General features: G+C 43.9%; 1 protein-coding gene across 8 annotated transcripts in view; it reads right to left on the bottom strand.

Moving 5' to 3' along the window:
- The window catches only part of PTPRK (protein tyrosine phosphatase receptor type K), a 703,591-nt gene that overhangs the window by 396,920 nt on the left and 285,237 nt on the right, over nucleotides 1-21,434 (bottom strand). The window lies entirely within an intron of this gene.

Here is a 21,434-nt window from a genome sequence, read left to right as displayed (position 1 = left end):
GGTTCAGTCGAGTCTAGCCAGAAAGGGTATCAATGGTTTTGACCCTGTTGAAATGAAAAAAGAAAAAAAACACCTCTGGATTTGTATTCATGAGTGAAATAATGCTGCTTTCTCAGTTTCTAAGTAATCTTATGGAGCCACCTGAGAAGAATAGAATATTCCCTGCTCATCATTTTTCTTTTCTTCAGTCCATTTGCGTTGTAGGAGGTACAGCAGCAGTAAAACATCAATCAACTTCCCAACCTCACCCACAATGAAAGGTGAAGTTGGTTACAGACATAAATGAGAAGAGGGAAGCTTCCTAAAACCTCTCTGCATAAATGCCCTCCCACAAACGTGAAAGGTTCGCTGACTAGATCTGTGTGACAGTGGTTTTTTTTTTTTCTACTTCACTCAATCAGAACAGGGACGCTTCTTGAGTTCAGTTGCATCAGAAGGCCAAAGTGAACCCTTTAAAGCCAGTCGCTAAAGAGAGTGTTTCAGAAACTGGATGCCGTAGGAGTTGCAGCAGCGAAGAGCACTGGAAATGCAGACTTGTTCCTCAAAACCTCTCACACCTCAGCAACACATAGACTGCTGTTCTATACTGGACCAGAAGGGCCCACTGTAACCAAGGTTTATAGTCCATTACTGCCCAAACCTGTATTTCTAGATCCTTTTCCACAGAATCCACAGGATCTTTTTCCTAATAACAATCAGCCCAAGTAGTAAAGTTCACAAAAATGAATAGCTTTCTTTCCCCCAACTTTCAACTTGCATCAAGCCGATAATGATGGAGTCTCCCACTGAAGTGACAGATAAACCCTGACCCTCCCCAAAGCAATTAATTAGAGTGACCATGGTTTGCACAGAGCCACTCCCAATCTTTTCTACCTGGCAGTCATGTTGAGGCACAGAGTGCCATGAGCTAATAGGTGGGAAGGGGGAAAGCACACTGTGAAATGTATGGAGATTTTTTTTCCTTTTCAGGACCCCTTCAGAGTTGCAACAATCCCATCCAGGGTCAATGCTCTGTCACTGCACCATAACCCAGCAGGTGGTTGCCTTGGTAGCCACTTTGTCACCCAAATTTGCCAGATATCTGCCAGAGAAGAAGCATGGGAGAGTAGATAGAACACCGGCTTGGGAGTCAGAAGGACCTGAGTTCTATTTACCGGCTCCACCACTTGTCTGCTGTGTGACCTTGTGGAGAGGAGAGGAGGATGCAGAGGTTTGAGGAAATTTCCCTATTCTCAATTATGTCTGTAACCAATTTCACCTTTCGTTGTGGGTGAGTTTGGGAAGCTGATTGATGTTTCCTGCTGCTGCACCTCTTATAACACAAATGGAAGTGAAGTGAAGAAGTCACTTCACTTCTCTGTGCCTCAGTTAGTTCATCTGTAAAATGGGGACTGAGACTGGGAGCTCAATGTGGGACAGGGACTGAGTCCAACCTGATAAACTTGTATCTACCCCTGCACTTAGTACAGTGCCCAGCACATATTAAGCACTGAACAGATACCACTATCATTATTATCGCATTTTCAAGATATCTCCTGGGTCTGTTCACCTCACAGGATATCACTGTAGACTTCAAAGTATCCACACTTTAGCATTCAATATTCATTTAGGGCAAGAGTAGCAAGTACAAGCACTTTGGTTCCAACACATAAAACTGCTGAACACATAAACCTTCTAAATAAAAATCACCCATTGGAAACAGCATGCTACAACTAAGAATGGTTATTGTTGAAGTGATTTCTCTCTTATGATAACTACCTATGAAAGGGCAACTTTTCTTTTTCCAGTTTCTCAACGGGTGAGAAGTGCCTGGTGTTTCCAAGTTTAATTTGGGCATAAAACCACTCTTTACCCCCATCTTGATAAACCAACTAAAATTTTTGTCTAGAAAATGAGTTAGTAGATACTTTCCCCACCCACAATGAGCTTACAGTCCAGACAGGGAGTGTTCTCTTGGCCAGAGCAGCAAAAAACTCCTTTCTGAAGCATCAGTGCAATGAGGCACCCTGCTCAGAACCCAAAGTGCCTCCCCACTGCTGACTGCTAGACTGTGAGACCGTTGTTGGGAAGGGACCGTTTCTATGTTGCTGATTTGTACTTCCCAAACGCTTAGAATAGTGCTCTGCACACAGTGAGTGCTCAATAAATATGATTGAATGAATGAAAGAATGAATGAATCAGAGCTGCATACCTGCTTTGAGGCTTGCCTTGGACATTCACTTCCGTATCATTCCACCTTCACTTCCCTTTACATATATGCTCATGTTCTCTGCTGCAGCCTAGTCTATCTGTGCACTATTTCAGGCACTCAGCAATCTCAGCGTTAATCATCCAAGTTTCCCTACCTGGAATGGTTTTCCCCCACCTACCTCTCAATTCCTGGGACAGCCTCTCCAACAGCTGAACTGACTCCAGGAACACTGCAGCGGTGGGGAAGGGGAGGCAACACTTCTGACCTCCCTCTGACACAGTTTAATCAAACATTTAATCAAGGATATTTATTGAGCACCTATATGCAGAGCACTCACTGTACTAAGCACTTGGAAAAGTACAACAGAGTTAATAGTCACTTTCCCGGCCCACAGGGATCTTACAGTCCAGAGAGGGAGACAGACATTAAAATGAATTATGGATATGAATGTAAATGCTTTAGGGCTGAGGGTGCGGTGAAAACCAAGTGCTTAAAGGGAATAGATCAAAATACATGGGTGACACAGAAGGGAGAGGGATTAGGAGAAATGAGGGTTAAATTGGGAAAGGCCTCTTGGAGAAGATGTGATTTTAGTTAGCTTTGCAGATGGGGAGAATGGTGGTCTATCGTATATAATAAAGATGATGGCATTTATTAAGCACTTACTATGTGCAAAGCACTGTTCTAAGCACTGGGGAGGTTACAAGGCGATCAGGTTGTCCCACGGTGGGGGTTCACAGTCTTAATCCCCATTTTACTGGTGGGGAACTGATGCCCAGAGAAGTTAAGTGACTTGCCCAAAGACACAGCTGACATGTGATGGAGCTCGGATTTGAACCCATGACCTCTGACTCCAAAGCCCAGGCTCTTTCCACTGAGCCACGCTGCTTCTCTAAGCAGCTTCTATATGCTTCTATATGAAGGGGGAGGGTGTTCCAGGCCAGAGGGTGGTTGTTGGTGAGGGTTTGGCAGGGAGATGGATGAGACAAAGGTAGAGTGAAGTGGTTTGCATTAGAGGAGTGAAGTGAACAGGCTGGGATGAAGTAGGAAATGAGGGAGGTAAGGTAGAAGGGCATAATTGCTCAGATCCATTATTATTATAAATGAAAATGTTCCTCACTATGAAAAATCTTAAATGAACATAAGCAGGCCTTCTTTTTGATCGGCAATGCAAAGATAGGAGAGAGCTAATAATTCTAGAAAAACCTTCTTAAAAACTGTTCAGCCACTTTAGTGGTCTAGGAATCAACACCCTCAAAACAGGCGTAAGGTGTGAAAGCTTTGACCGTAGTTTGCGGACGTCTAGAAAATCGTCAAAGAGGAAGAGGTTGGGAGGGGGGACGGGGAACAAGAGCAGAGAAAAACCCTCTTCACAGAGGTAAGTGTTCAAGAATTGAAACTGCTGAACACACCAGCGGGAGTTTAAAAAAATGCCAACACTTAGAAGTAACACATCCCATTCTTCTGAACTGGGTTCACACACCACTTAACCTTACCGACAGTTCTGTATGAGCCAAGAAAAAAAAAACATATTTGAAGGAGACATTTGAAAGTCTCAAACCAGAGCCACTCAGAAGAATTAAGAATCTGTTTCTGTTTGTCAGAGCAGAGCAAATTTTTCATCCAGAGGATGGAACAGCCATAGGGGATGCTAAATAGGTGGAGTGGAGGGAATCAGTGAACTATTCCAAAAAAGAAAGTCACATTTTTTTCAGATTCAGAAACAGGTATTTTACATACAGTTTTGATTTCATGTAAGAGTATTGTTCCAAGGATATCTCACTCTGGCACCATTCTCTGCACACCCTTTGGGCAGGGGATGTTGAAGAGGCTCTGCCATGATGATGACTAATAATAATAATAATAATAATAATAATAGTATTTGTTAAGCACTTATGTGCCAGGCACTAAGCACTGGCACTGGGATAGATACAAGATAATCAAGTTGGACACAGTCCCTCTCCCTCATAGGGCTCACAGTCTTAAACCCCATTTTTCAGATAACTGAATCCCAGAGAAATTAAGTGATTAGCCCAAGGTTAAACAGCAGACAAGCAGAGGAGCCAGGATTAGAACCCAGGTCCTCTGACACCCAGGCCTGTGCTCTGTCCACTAGGCCATGCTGCTCCTACTTCCATTGCCACTGGACAGAGGTCCTATGTGGGGCAGGAAGAGCAAGAGTAGAAAATGGTGCAGAAGGAACGGAGTTGGTGGGGAAAACGGGAGTGGGAAAGAACATTTTGCACAGGAAGACTGGGGAAAGGTAATGCCACACAGGCATTACAATCTCCCACACAGGCTCTGACCCAAAACAAGAGGGTTCACCAATGCCTGGAAAAGAGTGAATGAGCTAAAGCAAAGTTGGACATCCTAATCCTACTTGGGATTTGAGGAACCAGGAACCAATGTGGTTCCCCTCTGGTAATTTTCCCCATGACTGATGGGGGGGGAAAGGGGCCTGGTCATGGGTTCAAATCCCAGCTCTGCCACTTGTCTGCTGTGTGACCTTAGGCAAGTCACTTCACTTCCCTGTGCCTCAGTTCCCTCATCTGTAAAATGGGGAATAAGATTGTGAGCTCTATGCAGGACAGGGACTGTGTTCAACCCAATTTGCTTGCATCCACCCCAGTGCTTAGTATAGTGCCTGGCACACAGTAAGTGCTTAACAAATACCATAATAATAATAATAATAATTTACACATGTATCCATAACTCCAGAATGTAAATCCATTGTGGACAGGGAATGTTTCTACCAACTCTGTTACACTGTAGTTTTCCATGCACTTAGTACCATGCTCTGCATGCAGGAAGTGCTCAATAAATACGATCGATTGATTGGAGTAGTTGTATTTTCCACATAATTCAAAGTCAATTGTTTCTTCAGTGATAAGGGGCTGGAACTCAGTTTAGACTGACATCCCCACAACCTCCTCTGATGGTAGCCGTTCCTCTTCCCACCCCCTCATCTGGGTGAAGGAAACAAGGTGGAGCCACTGAATAAAAAGGCATGGTTCTTCACTTACCCCTGGCAGATTTCGAAGGAATATGGATCTTCCCTCTAGACTGTAAACACTTCTAGGGTAAGGATCTTCTCTAACAACTCGATTGTACTCTCTAACATGCATTTCAGTGCTCTGCACACAGTAAGCACTCAATAAAAATAGCTAATTCATTCATTCAATCAATCGTATTTATTGAGCATTTACTGTGTGCAGAGCACTGTACTAAGCTATTGGGAAGTACAATTCAGCAACAAATAGAGACAATCCCTGCCCATAATGGGCTCAGTCTACAAGGGTGGAGACAGATATCAAAACAAGTGAACAGGCATTACTAGCATTGTTATAAATAAAAAGAGTTTTAGGTATATACACATCATTAATAAAAAATAAATAGAAGTATAATTATTATTATAAACATGTACATATATACACAAGTGCTGTGGGGGGGGGACAGAGCTAGGGAGCGAGTTGGGGTGATGGGGAGGGGGAGCAGAGGAAAAGGGGGGCTTAGTCTGGGAAGGCCTCCTGGAGGAGGTGACTTTGACGGGGGGAAGTGTGCTAGTTTGGTGGATTTGAGGACGGAGGGCATTCCAGGCCAAAGGTAGGATGTGGGTCAGGGGTCGACAGTGGGACAGGCAAGAACGAGGCACATTGAGAAGGTTAGCACCAGAGGAGTGGAGGGTGCGGGCTGGGATGCAGAAGGAGAGAAAGGAGATGAGATAAGAAGGGGCAAGGTGATGGAGAGCTTTGATGCCAATAGTGAGGAGTTTTTGCTTGATACGGAGAACAATTATTATTATGGTATTTGTTAAACGCTTCCTATGTGTCAGGGACTGTACTAAGCATTGGGGTGGATACAGGCAAATACGGTTGGACACAATCCCTGTCCCACTTGGGGCTCACAGTTTCAATCCCCATTTTACAGATAAGGAAACTGAGTCACAGAGAAGTGAAGTGACTTGCCCAAGGTCACACAGCAGACAAGTGGCAGAGCCTGGATTAGAACCCATTACCTTCTGACTCCCAGTCCTGTGGCCTATCCACTATGCCATCTTGCTGACTGGTTCCCTTTGGCAGCATAAAGTAAGTCTCGACTTAGTCATACTACCTTATTCCCTCAGGGCCTGCAAACTTCACTTCAGGACTTGTAATAGGAGCCACCATTCTTTTATCAGCTGGGAATGAAAGTGATTTGTCTCATACACTGAATGCATGGCAGAGGACAGAATTGTTTCTCTGGTCAAGTAAGAACTGTTTGCTCTATCTTATTTTACTAAACACTTATTTAAATTTGTATCGTGGGATTTTTCCATTTAGTTTAATCTAGGGTAATGAATGGTAGAAGTCTGGAGACATTTTTGGAGGTGAGGAAGAACGCCACTGCCTCCACTCCGACTTTCAGATTTTCCCACAGTGCTATGTTTACCTGCTCAAAGGACCCAGAAATCCAGAGATGCTAGACTATAAAGGAGAATAATTAAGGTATGCTTCCCCTCCTTCAAAACCTTATTAGAGACAAACATCCTCCAAGAGGTCTTCCTCTACTAAGCCCTCCTTTCCTGTTCTCCCACTCGCTTCTGCATTGTCCTTGCACTTGGATTTAAATCCTTAATTCACCCCCTCCTGCAGTCCCTTCTGGACTGTGAGCCCGTTGTTAGGTAGGGATTGTCTCTATTTGCTGCCAAATTGTACTTTCCAAGTACTTAGTACAGTGCTCTGCACACATTAAGCGCTCAATAAATACGACAAAGAATGAATTATGAACATATCTATAATTAATTTATTTATATTCATGTCCGCCTCCCTCCCCAGGCTGTAAGCTCATTATAGGCAGGAAATGTGTCTGCTTATTGTTGTATTGTACTCTCCCAAGTGCTTATTACAGTGCTCTGCATAGAATGTGTGCTCAATAAATACACCTGAAGAAATACATTATTATGTGCTAAAGTGCTGGGATAGATGCACAATAATCAGATCAGATATGGTCCCTGTTCCACATAGGATTCCAGTGTAAGAGGTCAGGATAGCAGGTAACATCCCTTTGACCCCTTAAAGGGAAGCAGTGCAGCCTAGTGGATAGAACTTGGGCCTGGGAATCAGAAGACCTGCGTTCTAGTCCCGGCTCTGTCACTTATCTGCTGTGGGACCTTGGGCAAGTTACTTCACTTCTCTATACCTCAGGTCCCTCATCCACAAATTGGGGATTCAATGCCCATTCTCCCTTCTACTTAGACTGTGGGCTTAGTACAGTGCTTAGTACAGAGTAAGCAAGCGCTTAACAATACCACAGTTATTATAAGGGTGAGAAAACTGAGCTCAGGCACAGAGGTTATTTTCCTGACCAATTGTGAAGTTTCTTGACCAAGTTCATGCATCAGGTCAATGACAAAGCATGAGGACCCATGTCCATTGACTGCTAGGCCATATATATCCTCCATTTGCTGGGCCACCAGGGAGAAGGTTTGAAACATTTTAAAAAGAGGTTTCTCCTCTTCCTTTCCTACCCAGTTCCTGTCAGAGTTGTCTTTCCCAACTGTAGACTGGAAGCTCCCAAAGGCTAGGGATTGAGCCTTGGGCTTCCAATCACTCAATGGTATTTAATGAAATATTACAGTGTGCAGATCACTGCACTAAATGCTTAGGGACACACAATACCACAGAGTTGGTAGGTATGGAGTGTATAGTCTACAGAGGGAAATGGACATTAAAGTAGATTAGGGATAGGGGAAATAGTAGAGTACCTCCTTTGGCTAGCAAAACTTCTCTTTGGTAGTCATCCTCACTGCCCATCCCACACAATGTCCAGCACAGTGTGGACACTCACAACATTCAGAGGGTTGTCTGGATTAAGATACAAACTGTTTCCAACACACACACACACACACACACACACACACACACACACACACACACAATCTCATAGATATACTGAAGAAGTCAAGGGCAATCAGGATATATATATATATATATCCTGTATTGTAATTAAATAAAAAAATTCTGATTACCTTTGACTTCCCAGGAATTTTTTTTTATCTAATTACAGTGCAGGGGCTTCAAATAACAGGGGAAGCAGTGTTCCTGTGCTTTCTAGGTGATGTGTGAGTCATTTCATTTTCTAAACAACACTTTTACTTGGTTTATCATTTTCATTCTAGCCTAAACTAAATAGCCTGGCATCTGTGGAGATTTAAACAAAAGGTAAACCCTGGACTTCACTTCAAACTTCATTTTATTCTTCTATTTCTCTATACATCTTAGAAACATATCTTGATTACCCTTGACTTCCCAGTATTTTTTATTTAATTACAATGCAGGCGCTTCAGATATCAGGGGAAGCAGTGCTCCTGTGCTTTCCAGGTGATTGTATGAATAATTTCATTTTCTGAGCAACAATCTTAGTTGGTTTATCATTTTCATTCTAGCCTAAACTAAATAAGCCTGGCATCTGTGGAAACTTAAAAAAAAAGGTAAACCCTGGACTTCAATTCAAGCTTTATTTTATTCTTCTATTTCTCGTATATGTTTTAGAAAGAGGCAGTTCCTAACTCCCTCAGAATTCATAGCCCTTTGGAATCTTCACAGCACTTTTTTCTCCACCAGGAGGCTGTAAAATGAACAGTCAGGGGATCCTTGCTCAATTCTTTTTTCGAGAAGAAAAATAACGGGTTTAACTTCCAGCCCTTTATTTGTTCACCATTTACTACCTAAAAAATATGATACATACAGGGACACAGACATACTGCATCCTTTTAGACTGTGAGCCCACTGTTGGGTAGGGACTGTCTCTATATTTTGCCAACTTGTACTACCCAAGCGCTTAGTACAGTGCTCTGCACACAGTGAGCACTCAATAAATACGATTGATGATGTTGATGAACAGCTGTCTTTTTTTGCTAATAATGAGGTTCAATAAGTTTTTCACTGAACACACAGAAATAATTGTTTGGCGCTGTTTCTAATCCCTCTCCTATTTGGGTTGAGCATTCTAACCCCACTATTTAACCACACAGAGAAATAACTGAAAAATTCTGGAAAAAAAATGTGGGAGGGAAAAGGAGAATGGAGAAGCACTAAAAACATGCAGGAATACATTGCATAGTCATAAATACCGCCCCAAAATTAGAGGGAAGGGACACCGGGGAAGAGGACAGAGCAAGGGGGACAATTCTACAGTGGCCTGAAGTGGAAAATTTAAGAGGCTAAAATGAATGAAGAAGCATGTATTATTACAATTACTAATGATAGTAATAATGATATTTGTTAGGCACTTCTTATGTGTCAAACACTGTTCTAAGCGCTGGGGTAGATTCATGCTAATCAAGTTGGACACGGTCCATGTCCCACATGGGGCTCACAGCCTTAATCCCCATTTTACAGATGAGGTAACTGAGGCACAGTGACTCACCCGAGCTCACACAGCAGACTAGTGATGGGGCTGCGATTAGAACCCACGTCCTTCTGACTGCTTTTCTTATCAAGTCTACTATAGTTTAGCCAAAGTCAAACCTTATTCACATTCCCCCCACACCCTCTCGCATAATAAAGAGAGCCAAAAATCTGGAAACAGAACCCAATTTAAAGCAATAATCTAGCAGAACACAGGTAGAAAATTGAAAAGCCGCTGAATTGTCTACATAGTGTTCACCCAAAGAATACCAGAAATCCCATTTAGATGGACGGGATGCAAACACGCAATGATGTCCTCAGCATACGGATATGTCAATGTCCTCTGCTGCATACCCCATTACTGACAAGACTTACACTTGGTTGCACACCATGTCAGTGACTTTTTGCTATTTTCTCTTCTCCTGTCCATGAGCTTGCAGTACAGAATGCGGGGCCTGCTGGCCCTCTATCTTGGTACCCTGTTCTGCTGGGGCAGAGCGATGACCTCTTCTGAAAGCTTCCCAGCAATGAAGGAAAAAGGCTGCATCTTGAGTATTTGTATCGTGAGAGTGGGATTCAAGCCTGGAACTCAATCCAGGGCATGAAACTCAAGTCTGGATCTTTCTAAGCAGTCAAGACAGAGGACATAGTAGCCCCCAAAACATTATGTCCTGCCCATCCTTTGTTCAGATGACAATGTGGGCCACATCTTGAGGGAGGAAAGTTCCAGAGTTGGTTCCGTTCCATTCCCCATGACACCTATTATTAGAAGTTCTCACTCACACAGACTGTCTAAAGTCTGCCCTCTGAAGAGCGAGCCAGGACTTGTAGGGCGGCAGAACCAATGCCTTAATCATTTTAATACCGTGCTTTTCTGTAATAAGCACCTTCGTGTACATGGCACTGTGCTAGCAGCTGTACAGAATTAAAACTAAACAAAACCCGGTCTCTCCTCTCCAGGAGACTTCACTCTGAAGTATTAGGCAGTACACACAAAAAGAAGAACGTGTATTACAGTGGGGCCAGGAGAAGAAAAGAAGAAAAGAAAGAGTCTGTCACAGCACGAAGCAAGGCATTAAAATCACAGATGCATACATTCATTATCAGTAAATAAGATGCCAGGAACAGACACTGGAACTAATGAAAGAATTAAAGACTCCCTCTAAAAGGACAAGATGAGACGTTCCCTCCTCCTGCCCTACAAGAATGGTCCAAGTAGAAAGTTCTGGAAAGTGTTGCTGAGAGACCAAATGTAAAAATCATCACTAGAGACTGCCCTATTTAATAATAATAATGATGATGGCATTTATTAAGGGCTTACTATGCGCAAAGCACTGTTCTAAGTGCTGGGAAGGTTACAAGGTGATCAGGTTGTCCCACGGGGGGCTCACAGTCTTCATCCCCACTTTACAGATGAGGGAACTGAGGCACAGAGCAGTTAAGTGGCTTGCCCAAAGTCACACAGCTGACAAGTGGCGAAGCCTGGATTTGAACCCATGGGCTCTGACTCCAAAGCCTGGGCTCTTTCCACTGAGCCATGCTGCTTCTATTTGTGCCATCTCAGCCTATGTGCATTTATCTATTCATCATCTTGTGTGATTACTGACCTCTTTCTTCCCACAATTAACGCTGGTGTTTAGGTCAATTTTGGTTTACCACTGGCTTACCATTTCCCACTGGGTATTGCATTGAGCGCTTATGGGGGGAAAACGTGCCTGCTAATTCTGTGGTATTGTACTCTCCCAAGTGCTTAGTATGGTGTCTGCATGTGGTATGCCCTCGATAAGTGCCATTTCAGTAATTTTTTTTATTTTAATGTTATTTCTGAAGTGCTTATTATGTGCCAGGCAATGTTCATTCATTCATTCAATCAATTGTATTTACTCAGTGCTTACTGTGTGCAGAGCACTGTACTAAGCGCATGGGGAGTACAAGTCGGCAACATATAAAGACGATCCCTACCCAACAATGCACTCACAGTCTAGAAGGAGGAGACAGACAACAAAACAAAACATGTAGACAGGTGACAAAATCGTCAGAACAAATGGAATAATAGCTATATGTACAGCATTAACAAAATAAATAGAATAGTAAATATGTACAAGTAAAATAGAGTAATAAATCTGTACAAATATATACAAGTGCTGTGGGGAGGGAAGGAGGTAGGGCGGGGGGATGGGGCGAGAAGCAGCGTGGCTCAGTGGAAACAGCATGGGCTTTGGAGTTAGAGGTCATGGGTTCAAATCCCAGATCCGCCAATTTTCAGCTGTGTGACTTTGGGCAAGTCACTTAACTTCTCTGTTTCTCAGTGACCTCATCTGTAAAATGGGAATGGAAACTGTGAGCCCCCATGGGACAACCTCATCACTTTGTAACCTCCCCAGCACTTAGAACAGTGCTTTGCACATAGTAAGTGCTTAATAAATGCCATTATTATTATTATTATGGGGAGGAGGAGAGGAAAAAGGAGACTCAGTCTGGGAAGGCTTCCTGGTTAAGGTGAGCTCTCAGTAGGGCTTTGAAAGGAGGAAGAGAGCTAGTTTGGTGGATGTGTGGAGGGAGGGCATTTCAGGCCAGGGGAAGGATGTGGGCCGGGGGTCAATGGCAGGACAGGTGAGAACGCGGTACAGTGAAGTGGTTAGTGGAAGAAGAGTGGAGGATACGGGCTGGGCTGTGGAAGGAGAGAAGGGAGGTGAGGTAGGAGGGGGTGAGGTGATGGACAGCCTTGAAGCCGAGCGTTAGGAGTTTTTGCTTGATTTGTAGGTTGACAGGGAGCCACTGGAGAGTTATGAGAAGGGGAGTGACATTCCCAGAGCATTTCTGTACAAAAATAATCCGGGAAGCAGAGTGAAGTATAGACTGAAGTGGGGAGAGACAGGAGGATGGGAGATCAGATAAGAGGCTGATGCAGTAATCCAGTTGAGATAGGATGAGAGACTGAACCAGCAAGGTAGCGGTTTGGATGGAGAGGAGAGGGTGGGTCTGGGCAATGTTATGGAGGTGAGACTGGCAGATTTTGGTGACGGATTGGATGAGAGGGGTGAACGAGAGAGCGGAGTCAAGGATGACACCAAGGTTGTGGGCTTGTGAGACAGGAAGGATGGCAGTGCTGTCTACAGGGACGGGAAAGTCAGGGAGGGAGCAGGGTTTGGGAGGGAAGATAAGGAGTTCAGTCTCGGACATATTGAGTTTTAGATGGCGGGCAGACATTCAGATGGAGATGTCCTGAAGGCAGGAGGAGATATGAGCCTGGAGGGAGGGAGAGAGAGCAGGAGAGGAGATGTAGATTTGGGTGTCATCAGTGTAGAGATGATAGTTGTTCTAAGCTCTGGGGTAGAAACAAGGTAATCAGGTTGCACACAGTCCTAGTTCCCATTTTACAGATGAGGTAACTGAGGCCCAGAAAAGTGAAGTGACTTACCCAAGGCTACACAGCAGACAGGTTGTGGAGTCAGGACTAGAACCCAGGTCCTCCTGACTCCCCGGTCCATGCTCTATCCATTAGGTTATGCTGCTTCCTTGGCTCTTAATAATAATAATAATAATGATGGCATTTGTTAAGCGCTTACTATGTGCAAAGCACTGTTCTAAGCGCCGGGGGGGATACAAGGTAATCAGGTTGTCCCACGTGGGGCTCACAGCCTTCATCCCCATTTTACAGATGAGGGAACTGAGGCTCAGACAAGTTAACTGGCTTGCCCAAGGTCACACAGCTGACAAGTGGCAGAGCCGGGATTTGAACCCATGACCTCTGACTCCAATGCCCGCGCTTTTTCCACTGAGCCATGCTGCTTCTGTTAGTACAGTACCCCAGTGCTTTGTACAGTGGTAGGCACATAGTAAGTGCTTAACAAATACCATAATTATTATTATTAGGGTCCATTCCTGAAGGCAGGTGTTCCATCATTTACTTCTTCCAAACCACCTAGAACAGCACCTGGCATGCGCTAACACTCAATCAACAGATGAACCTGAGAACTGCTGTTGGAAGAAGCAGAATATGTTTTCTGAGGTACCAAAGCTCTGACTGTCAATGCACAAGTGTTCAGATGTTAAACAACCACCACAAGGACAACCTGAGATGAGAAAGGACGAAACACAAACTGATTTTCAATTTCTACAGCTTGCAACTGAGAGTTATAACCAGGTTTCCCAGCTGGCTATCAATTGAGAAGGAAATGGCAGGCTGAACCACTGAAGGGGCTTTTTATTACATCCCAAAGGAAGCACCCAGGTACACACACACAGGAAATACAGGAAAAGAATAGCTTCTAGCTGCCTGGCCATTCTTCTATAGTGAGAAAAGTCACTCTGCTCACCGGGTTGTGTTTGAATAGCTTGACCTGTTTGAGAGCAACAGCGACTTTACACCTCGGGGAATTTCCTCCTCTGGGTCGGGAGATGCACTCAGGTGCTGTGCAGCAGGGAACTCATGCAACTCGGAGTTATCGACGGAAAGCAAACAGAGTCCTAGGAGTGGTTTGGGTGTGGGGGATTTAGGACTCAACATGAAGAGGGATTTGAAGAATATCATCTGGACAGGATTTAGCCCTTTCAATAGCGGAAGCTCCCCTGAGGTCACAGTAGAAAAAGACCAATTTTTCTCCCTTCTGGTGAGAAGCAGCATGGTGTAGTGGATAGTGCAAGGGCCTGAGAGTCAGTAGGTCATGGGTTCTAATCCCTGCTTCGCCACTTGCCTTCTGTGTGACCTTAGGCAAGTAACTTCACTTCTCTGAGCCTCAGTTACTTCATCTGGAAAATGGGGATTGAGACTGTGAGTCCCACATGGGACAGGGACTGTGTCCAACCCCATTTGCTTGTATTCACCCCAGCGCTGAGAACAGTGCCTGGCACATAGTAAGTGCTTAACAAATACCATCATCATTATTATTAGATGGCACACACCTTCAACAAAGGTATTTCCAGAAAGGGAAAGTTTCCTCAATTCCAGCTGAGAGAACAGGGACCAATTGGCCCAGGTGAACCACAAATACATTCCCATCAGCCCTAACTCTGGACCTTTCTTCGGCACCCTCCCCAGCATAGTACTTTGATCTCAGGAGGAACTGTATGAATACCAACGGATGAAATATAGGGCTTGAGTGGCTGAAAATGCATCAGCACTATGGGAAGGCTTTTACCTCTCACTATATGACTAAATCTTTCATTTCTATTTTCCTCCCACTTTCTGGTTTCAATGGATGCAGCCTCATCCCGAAGATGCAGGATTTGGGGAATGACAATTATGCACTTCGTAATCTTCAATACTGTCCTTTTTCAGATTGGAGAATCTTAACGTTTTCAGTTATCCACTTATAACAGTTCCACCCCCTTGATTATTTTGGTCGCCTTTCTACGTATACCTCCTCCACCTCTGTTACATTCCTCCTAAAACATGGTGCATGCAATCTTTCAGGTGCAAAATTTACAGAATGGAAAAACAATGCTTTTGTTGTGTTGTTTCCCACTTACTTCCTGTTGCCTGTGGCAAGATGACTCAACCAATGTTGTGGAATCATAGGGACTTTCCCTGCTTCCATAGTTGACTGATGTACTGATTGAATTTCAATCATATTTTTTGAGCACTTGGCTTGGGAGACTACAACATTGGATCAGACATATTCCCGTCCCACAATGAGTTTACAGTCTAAGAATCAGCACATATGTCACTTGAATCATTCACTACTTATCTTCAGAGTCTTGTCCCATTGCAAGGCCTTAAAACTCTGACTTACATAAAAGTTATGTTTATGTAGATTAAGTGTAATTTAAAGTCATTCATTGATCATGACTTTCTATAACTCTTAGTTATCCACTAACCAGAAGGGAGAAAAATGGTCTTTTTATCAGCAATATTCTGCATATTTTAACTCAGAAGAAACTTCTGGTAAGCGCTATCCACTCCCCGAATCCATTTCCAGGAATGATATCTAAACCATTACCTCAGAGTCCTGGGAAAAGAAGATATTTAGACTTGTACCAAGGTCCGCGATTTCCCACTGCTGGAAATATTTTCTTTCCTATTATTTTTGTTGATTGAAAATGTAGTTTGATATGAATTTATGACTAGAGACCTTTCTCCTATTTAATATAAAATGAGAATTGATTTCAGGTTTCCAACAGGCAGAGGAGAATGATTTTTAAAAGATCGCTGGAAGAATATTACAAATTTAATTCTCATCGGGGAATTTTGAGAAGGAAGAGATGCAGAAGGAACATGCTGTAGCTGGTTTTCTGCTGATAATTTTGATAGCACTTTTAAAATTAAGAGGGAGCTAAAGTTAATTGTAAATCATTTAGAGGATCGTCTGAATGGGCAATTGAATCCACAGTGTCTGAGCTTTGTTCTTCTCAGTGCTACAACTTGCCTCTCTCCTGGTAGCATAATTTGATTCCATACCATATTATCAGAGGGATAAAAATTAGCTACTCACCACAAATATGTCAGCCATGTCACTTGGATTTCCTTTCTACAACAGCCTCTCTCAGTTGCTACACTAACATAACTCTTATAATCAGTTAGATAATTACATCCTTTCACTTTTTCCACTACAGTCCCAGAATTGATACTTCAGATCTCCACAAAGAACAACATCAGGCAGAAACAAAATGTCACTGGGTTTAGTCAATTTTTTTTTTCTATGGAGCCAATATTTTGTTCACCCACCGTATGGAGCCGAAAGTGCGGCAAAATCTATCTTTGAAATGGAAATGGATGAAGGATTCACACAGAAAATTCAAACCAGTTAGAAAATAGCAAATGCCGAGACACTAAACCAAATCTAATCGAATATCAAAGGCTGCAGTCAAAGTAACAGCACAAGAAATTGATTTAAAACGGTATTTATCTGCATTTTATTATCCAGGATTGCATCAATAGTAGTTAGAAACATCATTAAGGCATTTGGAGTGAAAATGCCTCTTGGCTGCACTTTTTTCCTGAGGCCGCTACCCCAACGGGATATCTGTCTTTTCTTGTTATTTGCAGACAGGCTCCTCAGGTGCAGGCTAAATAAGGGGGTTGGAAACAGGATGGGAGGGAAAACGAGGGCTCAAACTGCACCAACAGAGAGGAAGGCAACTGCGACTAAATCTTGTTAAATGAGACTTAGGAATCAGCTAGATGGAGGGGGCCTTCACAAATTTCTCCCCTGAATATTGAGGTAAGACATATTCTGGGTCATGAGCCAGGGACAGACCCGGGTAAGTACAGGACAAGTTATTTTGGAGTTGTGGAGGGGGGTCTACAGAGAATAAGACTTGCCTTTTTCCATCACACATTGCCATCCATAGGGCAACTTCATACCACTCCAAGAAATTTTATTTACATGGGACTATTCTTGGCTACCTCCATCAAATATCCACATCAGTTCTTCCATTTCTAATCCCTTGTATATACTCTTCCTGCTACCTGGAACGCCTTCACTTCAAATTTACTATACTATAGCCTTTCCCTACTTCAAAGTCTTCCTGAAAAGCCATCTCCTTTTTCAGGAGCCATTCTCCAAATAAGCTCCACTTTTAGAGGCTGCATTCATCCCAAAGCAGTCCGTAACATGACATCCATGCATAGTCCTGACATGAATTTATACTTCTGCTCTCTACAGCAGTAGTATTGCTCTAGCTACCATTCCAGCAATTGGCAAAGTAGCTTGTGTGCCAATCTCCCCCTTAGAATATAAGCTTCTTAAGGGCAAGGACCACATCTTTTATTTTATTATACTCTCCTAAATGCACTGTGCCATGCTCTACACACAGCAGGCACTCAATAAGATTGATTGTGAGAATGAGGTAAATAATATCACCCAATTTGCTTTAAGTGTTTCTAATTAAGAGGGAACTCTATAAGAAAAGACAGAAGCTTATTATTTACTAACTTGGAGTACATATCGGTTAAATCATTTGGCAACAGGCATGCAAGCTACATACATCCTGGGGAATCTGAGAAGCCCAGTGCTTAGAGTGTTCAGCACATAGTAAATGCTTCCACGGCTTCAACTATCATCTCTACACTGATGATACCCAAATCTACATCTCTGCCTCTGCTCTCTCTCCCTCCCTTCAGGCTCGTGTCTCCTCCTGCCTTCAAGATATCTTCATCTGGATGTCTACCCGCCATCTAAAACTCAATATGTCCAAGACTGAACTCCTTATCTTCCCTCCCAAACCCTGCCCTCTCCCTGACTTTCCCATCACTGTTGACGGCACTACCATCCTTCCCATCTCACAACCCCGCAACCTTGGTGGCATCCTCGACTCCGCTCTCTCGTTCACCCCTCACATCCAATCCGTCACCAAAACCTGCCGGTCTCACCTCCACAACATCGCCAAGATCTGCCCTTTTCTCTCCATCTAAACCGCTACCCTGCTGGTTCAATCTCTCATCCTATCCCGACTGGATTACTGCATCAGCCTCCTCTCTCTGATCTCCCATCCGCCTGTCTCATCCCACTTTAATCTATACTTCACACTGCTGCCTGGATCACCTTTGTGCAGAAACGCTCTGGGCATGTTACTCCCCTCCTCAAAAATCTCCAGTGGCTACCAGTCAACCTACACATCAGGCAAAAACTCCTCACTCTTGGCTTCAAGGCTGTCCATCACCTCGCCCCCTCCTACCTCACCTCCCTTCTCTCCTCCTACAGCTCAGCCTGCACCCTCCGCTCCCTGCCGCTAGCCTCCTCACTGTGCCTCGTTCTCACCTGTCCCGCTGTCGACCCCCGGCCCACGTCCTCCCCCTAGCCTGGAATGCCCTCCCTCTGCACATCTGCCAAGCTAGCTCTCTTCCTCCCTTCAAAGCCCTACTGAGCGCTCACCTCCTCCAAGAGGCCTTCCCAGACTGAGCCCCCTCCTTCCTCTCCACCTCCTCCCCGTCCCCATCCCCCCTTACCTCCTTCCCCTCCCCACAGCACCTGTATATATGTATGAACATATTTATTACTCTATTTTACTTGTACGTATTTACTATTCTATTAATTTTATTTTGTTAATATGTTTTGTTTTGTTGTCTGTCTCTGCCTTCTACACTGTGAGCCCGCTGTTGGGTAGGGACCGTCTCTATATGTTGCCAACTTGTACTTCCCATGCACTTAGTACGGTGCTTTGCACACAGTAAGCGCTCAATAAATATGATTGAATGAATGAATAATAGCAATAATAATAATAATAATGGATTGTGGTATTTGTTAAGCGCTTACTACATGCCAACCACTGTACTAAGGGCTGGAGTAGATACGAGATAATCAGCTCTCATTCATTCATTCAATCGCATTTACTGAATGCTTACTGTGTGGAGAGCACTGTACTAAGCGCTTGGGAAGTACAAGTTGGCAACATATAGAGACGGTCCCTACCCAACAGTGGGCTCACAGTCTAAGTAGCGGGGAGAACAGGTATTGAATTCCCATTTTGCAGATGAGGGAACTGAAGCACAGAAAGGTTAAGTGACTTGCTCAAGGTCACACAGGACACAGTAGCAGAACTGAGATCAGACCCTAAATCTAGGGAATTAGAAGCTACAGAAGCAGCATGGCCTTGTGGATAGAGCACAGATGTGGGAGTCAGAAGGATATGGGTTCATATCCAGCTCTGCCACTTGTCTACTGTGCAGCTTTGGCAAGTTACTTAACTTCTCTGGGCTTCAATTCCCTCATCTGTAAAATGGGGATTAAGACTAAGAGCTCCATGTGGGACATGGCTGTGTCCAACGTGATCAGCTTGCATCTACCCCAGAGTTTAGTACAGTGCCTGATGAATAGTAAGTACTTAACCAATGCCATAAAAAGTCTCTGACTCACAGGACTGTGCTTTTTCCACTAAGCCACAAACAAATATCACTATTATTAGAACTAACTCCTTGATCATCCGTATTTTAGTCTCTACGGCTTAGTGGAACGAGCCTGGACTTGGGAGTCAGAGGTCATGGGTTCTAATCCAGGCTCTGCCACTTGTCTTCTGTGTGACTTTGGGCAAGTCACTTAACTTCTCTCTGCTTCAGTTACCTCATCTGTAAAATGGGGACCAAGACTGCGAGCCCCATGTGGGACAACCTGATTACCTTGTATGTACCCAAGTGCTTAGAACAGTGCTTGGCATATAGTAAGTGCTTAACAAATACCATCATCATCAGCTACATCCTGACAGATTCAAGGTCCCTCCATAAAAGGATGTACAAAGCCAGGTTTAATTCCAGTCAAGACACCACCTGCACTTGTCCCCTATGGGGAGATTTAATCTTTAATGCAATCCTCTACTTCTTTAATCTCAGAATCACCCCAGTTTGAAATTCAATATAATAATGATGGCATTATTATAATCGAGGCCTTGTGTAAATTCTTGCTTCTGAGATTTTAGGCTCATCTGTCATTCTAAAGACTCCATTTTCATCACTATCCAGTGCTCCAACTTTACCTAATTAAAAATACAACAATAAAAAGGCAAGTCGAAGCCTAGTTGGAACTGATGTTTCCAAGCTCTGCTTCAAGGACGAAAACTAAGACCAACACGGAAAACTGTGAGACCACTCCACAAAGGACCCACCTCTTTCCTGTGCCACTTCACATTCACATGGACACATTCCCTGCCCACACAAGCTTACATCCAGTGGGGGAGACAGACAGTGTAAATTAATAAATTATGGATAAGTGCTAGGGGCCTGAGGGAGGAGTGAATCAAGGGAGCAAATCCAAGAGCAAGGTCAATGCAGAAGGGAGTGGGAGAAGAATAAATGAGGGCTTTGTCAGGAAGGCCTCTTAGAGATTGGCCTTCAATAAGGCTTTGAAGGTGGTGAGGGTGATTGTCTGTCGTATGTACAGGTGTTCCAAGACAGAGGCAGGACCTGGGCAAAAAGTTGGTGGCGACATTGAGGTACAGTGGATTAGGCAGGCACTAGAGGAGTGAAATGTTTAGGCTGGGTTGAAGAAATAGGAGAGCAGTGATGTGAGGTGGGAGGGGGCAAGGCGATTGGGTGCTTTAAAGCCAGTGGTGAGGAGTTTCTGTTTGATGCAGAGGTGGATGAGCAACCACTGGAGGTTCCTGAGGTTTGGGGAAACATGAGCTGTACATTTTTGTACAAAAATGATCCAGGCAGCAGAGTGAAGTATGGGTTGGAGTGGGGAGAGATAGGAGACAGGGAGGCTGATACAGTAATCAAAGTGGAATAGAATAAGTGCTTGGATTATTATTATTAATAATAATAATAATAATAATGACATTAAGTGCTTATATGTGCCAGGCACTGTACTAAGTGCTGGGGTGGATACAAGCAAATCAAGTTGGACACAATCCCTTCCCGTGTGGGGTTCACAGTCTCAATCCCCATTTTACAGATGAGGTAACTGAGGCACAGATAAATGAAGTGGCTTGCCCAAGGTCACATGGCAGGCAATTGGCAGAGCAGGATTAGAACCCATGACCTTCTGACTCCCAGGCCCATGCTCTATCCACTATTCCATCAAGTGCTTAGTATAGTGCTCTGCATACAGTAAGCGCTCAATAAATATGATTGAATAAGTACGGCAGTTGGATAGAGAGGGAAGGGCAGGAGATGCCCTTTGTTGGTTTAGAGATGTTGTGAAGGTTGAACCCATAGGATTTAGGGACAGATTGAATAAATGGGTTGAAAGAGAGATGAGTCAAAGATAAGGCCAAAGTTATGGGCTTGGGAGACAGGAAGGATGGTGGTACTGTCTACAGTTATGGCACAATCCGGGGAAGGACAGGGTTTGGATGGAAAGATAAGGAGTTTTGTTTTGGACATGTTAATTTTGAGCTGTAGGTGGGACATCCAAGTAGAACTGTCCTGAAGGCAGGAGGAAACGCGAGACTGCAGAGCTGGAGAGAGATCTCCTTGGACC

This window comes from Tachyglossus aculeatus, chromosome 2 (assembly GCF_015852505.1).
Source record: "Tachyglossus aculeatus isolate mTacAcu1 chromosome 2, mTacAcu1.pri, whole genome shotgun sequence".
In the NCBI taxonomy this organism is placed as follows: Eukaryota; Metazoa; Chordata; class Mammalia; order Monotremata; family Tachyglossidae; genus Tachyglossus; species Tachyglossus aculeatus.
Note: the sequence above shows the minus strand (reverse complement) of the source record. Positions and strands in the feature narration are given on the sequence as shown.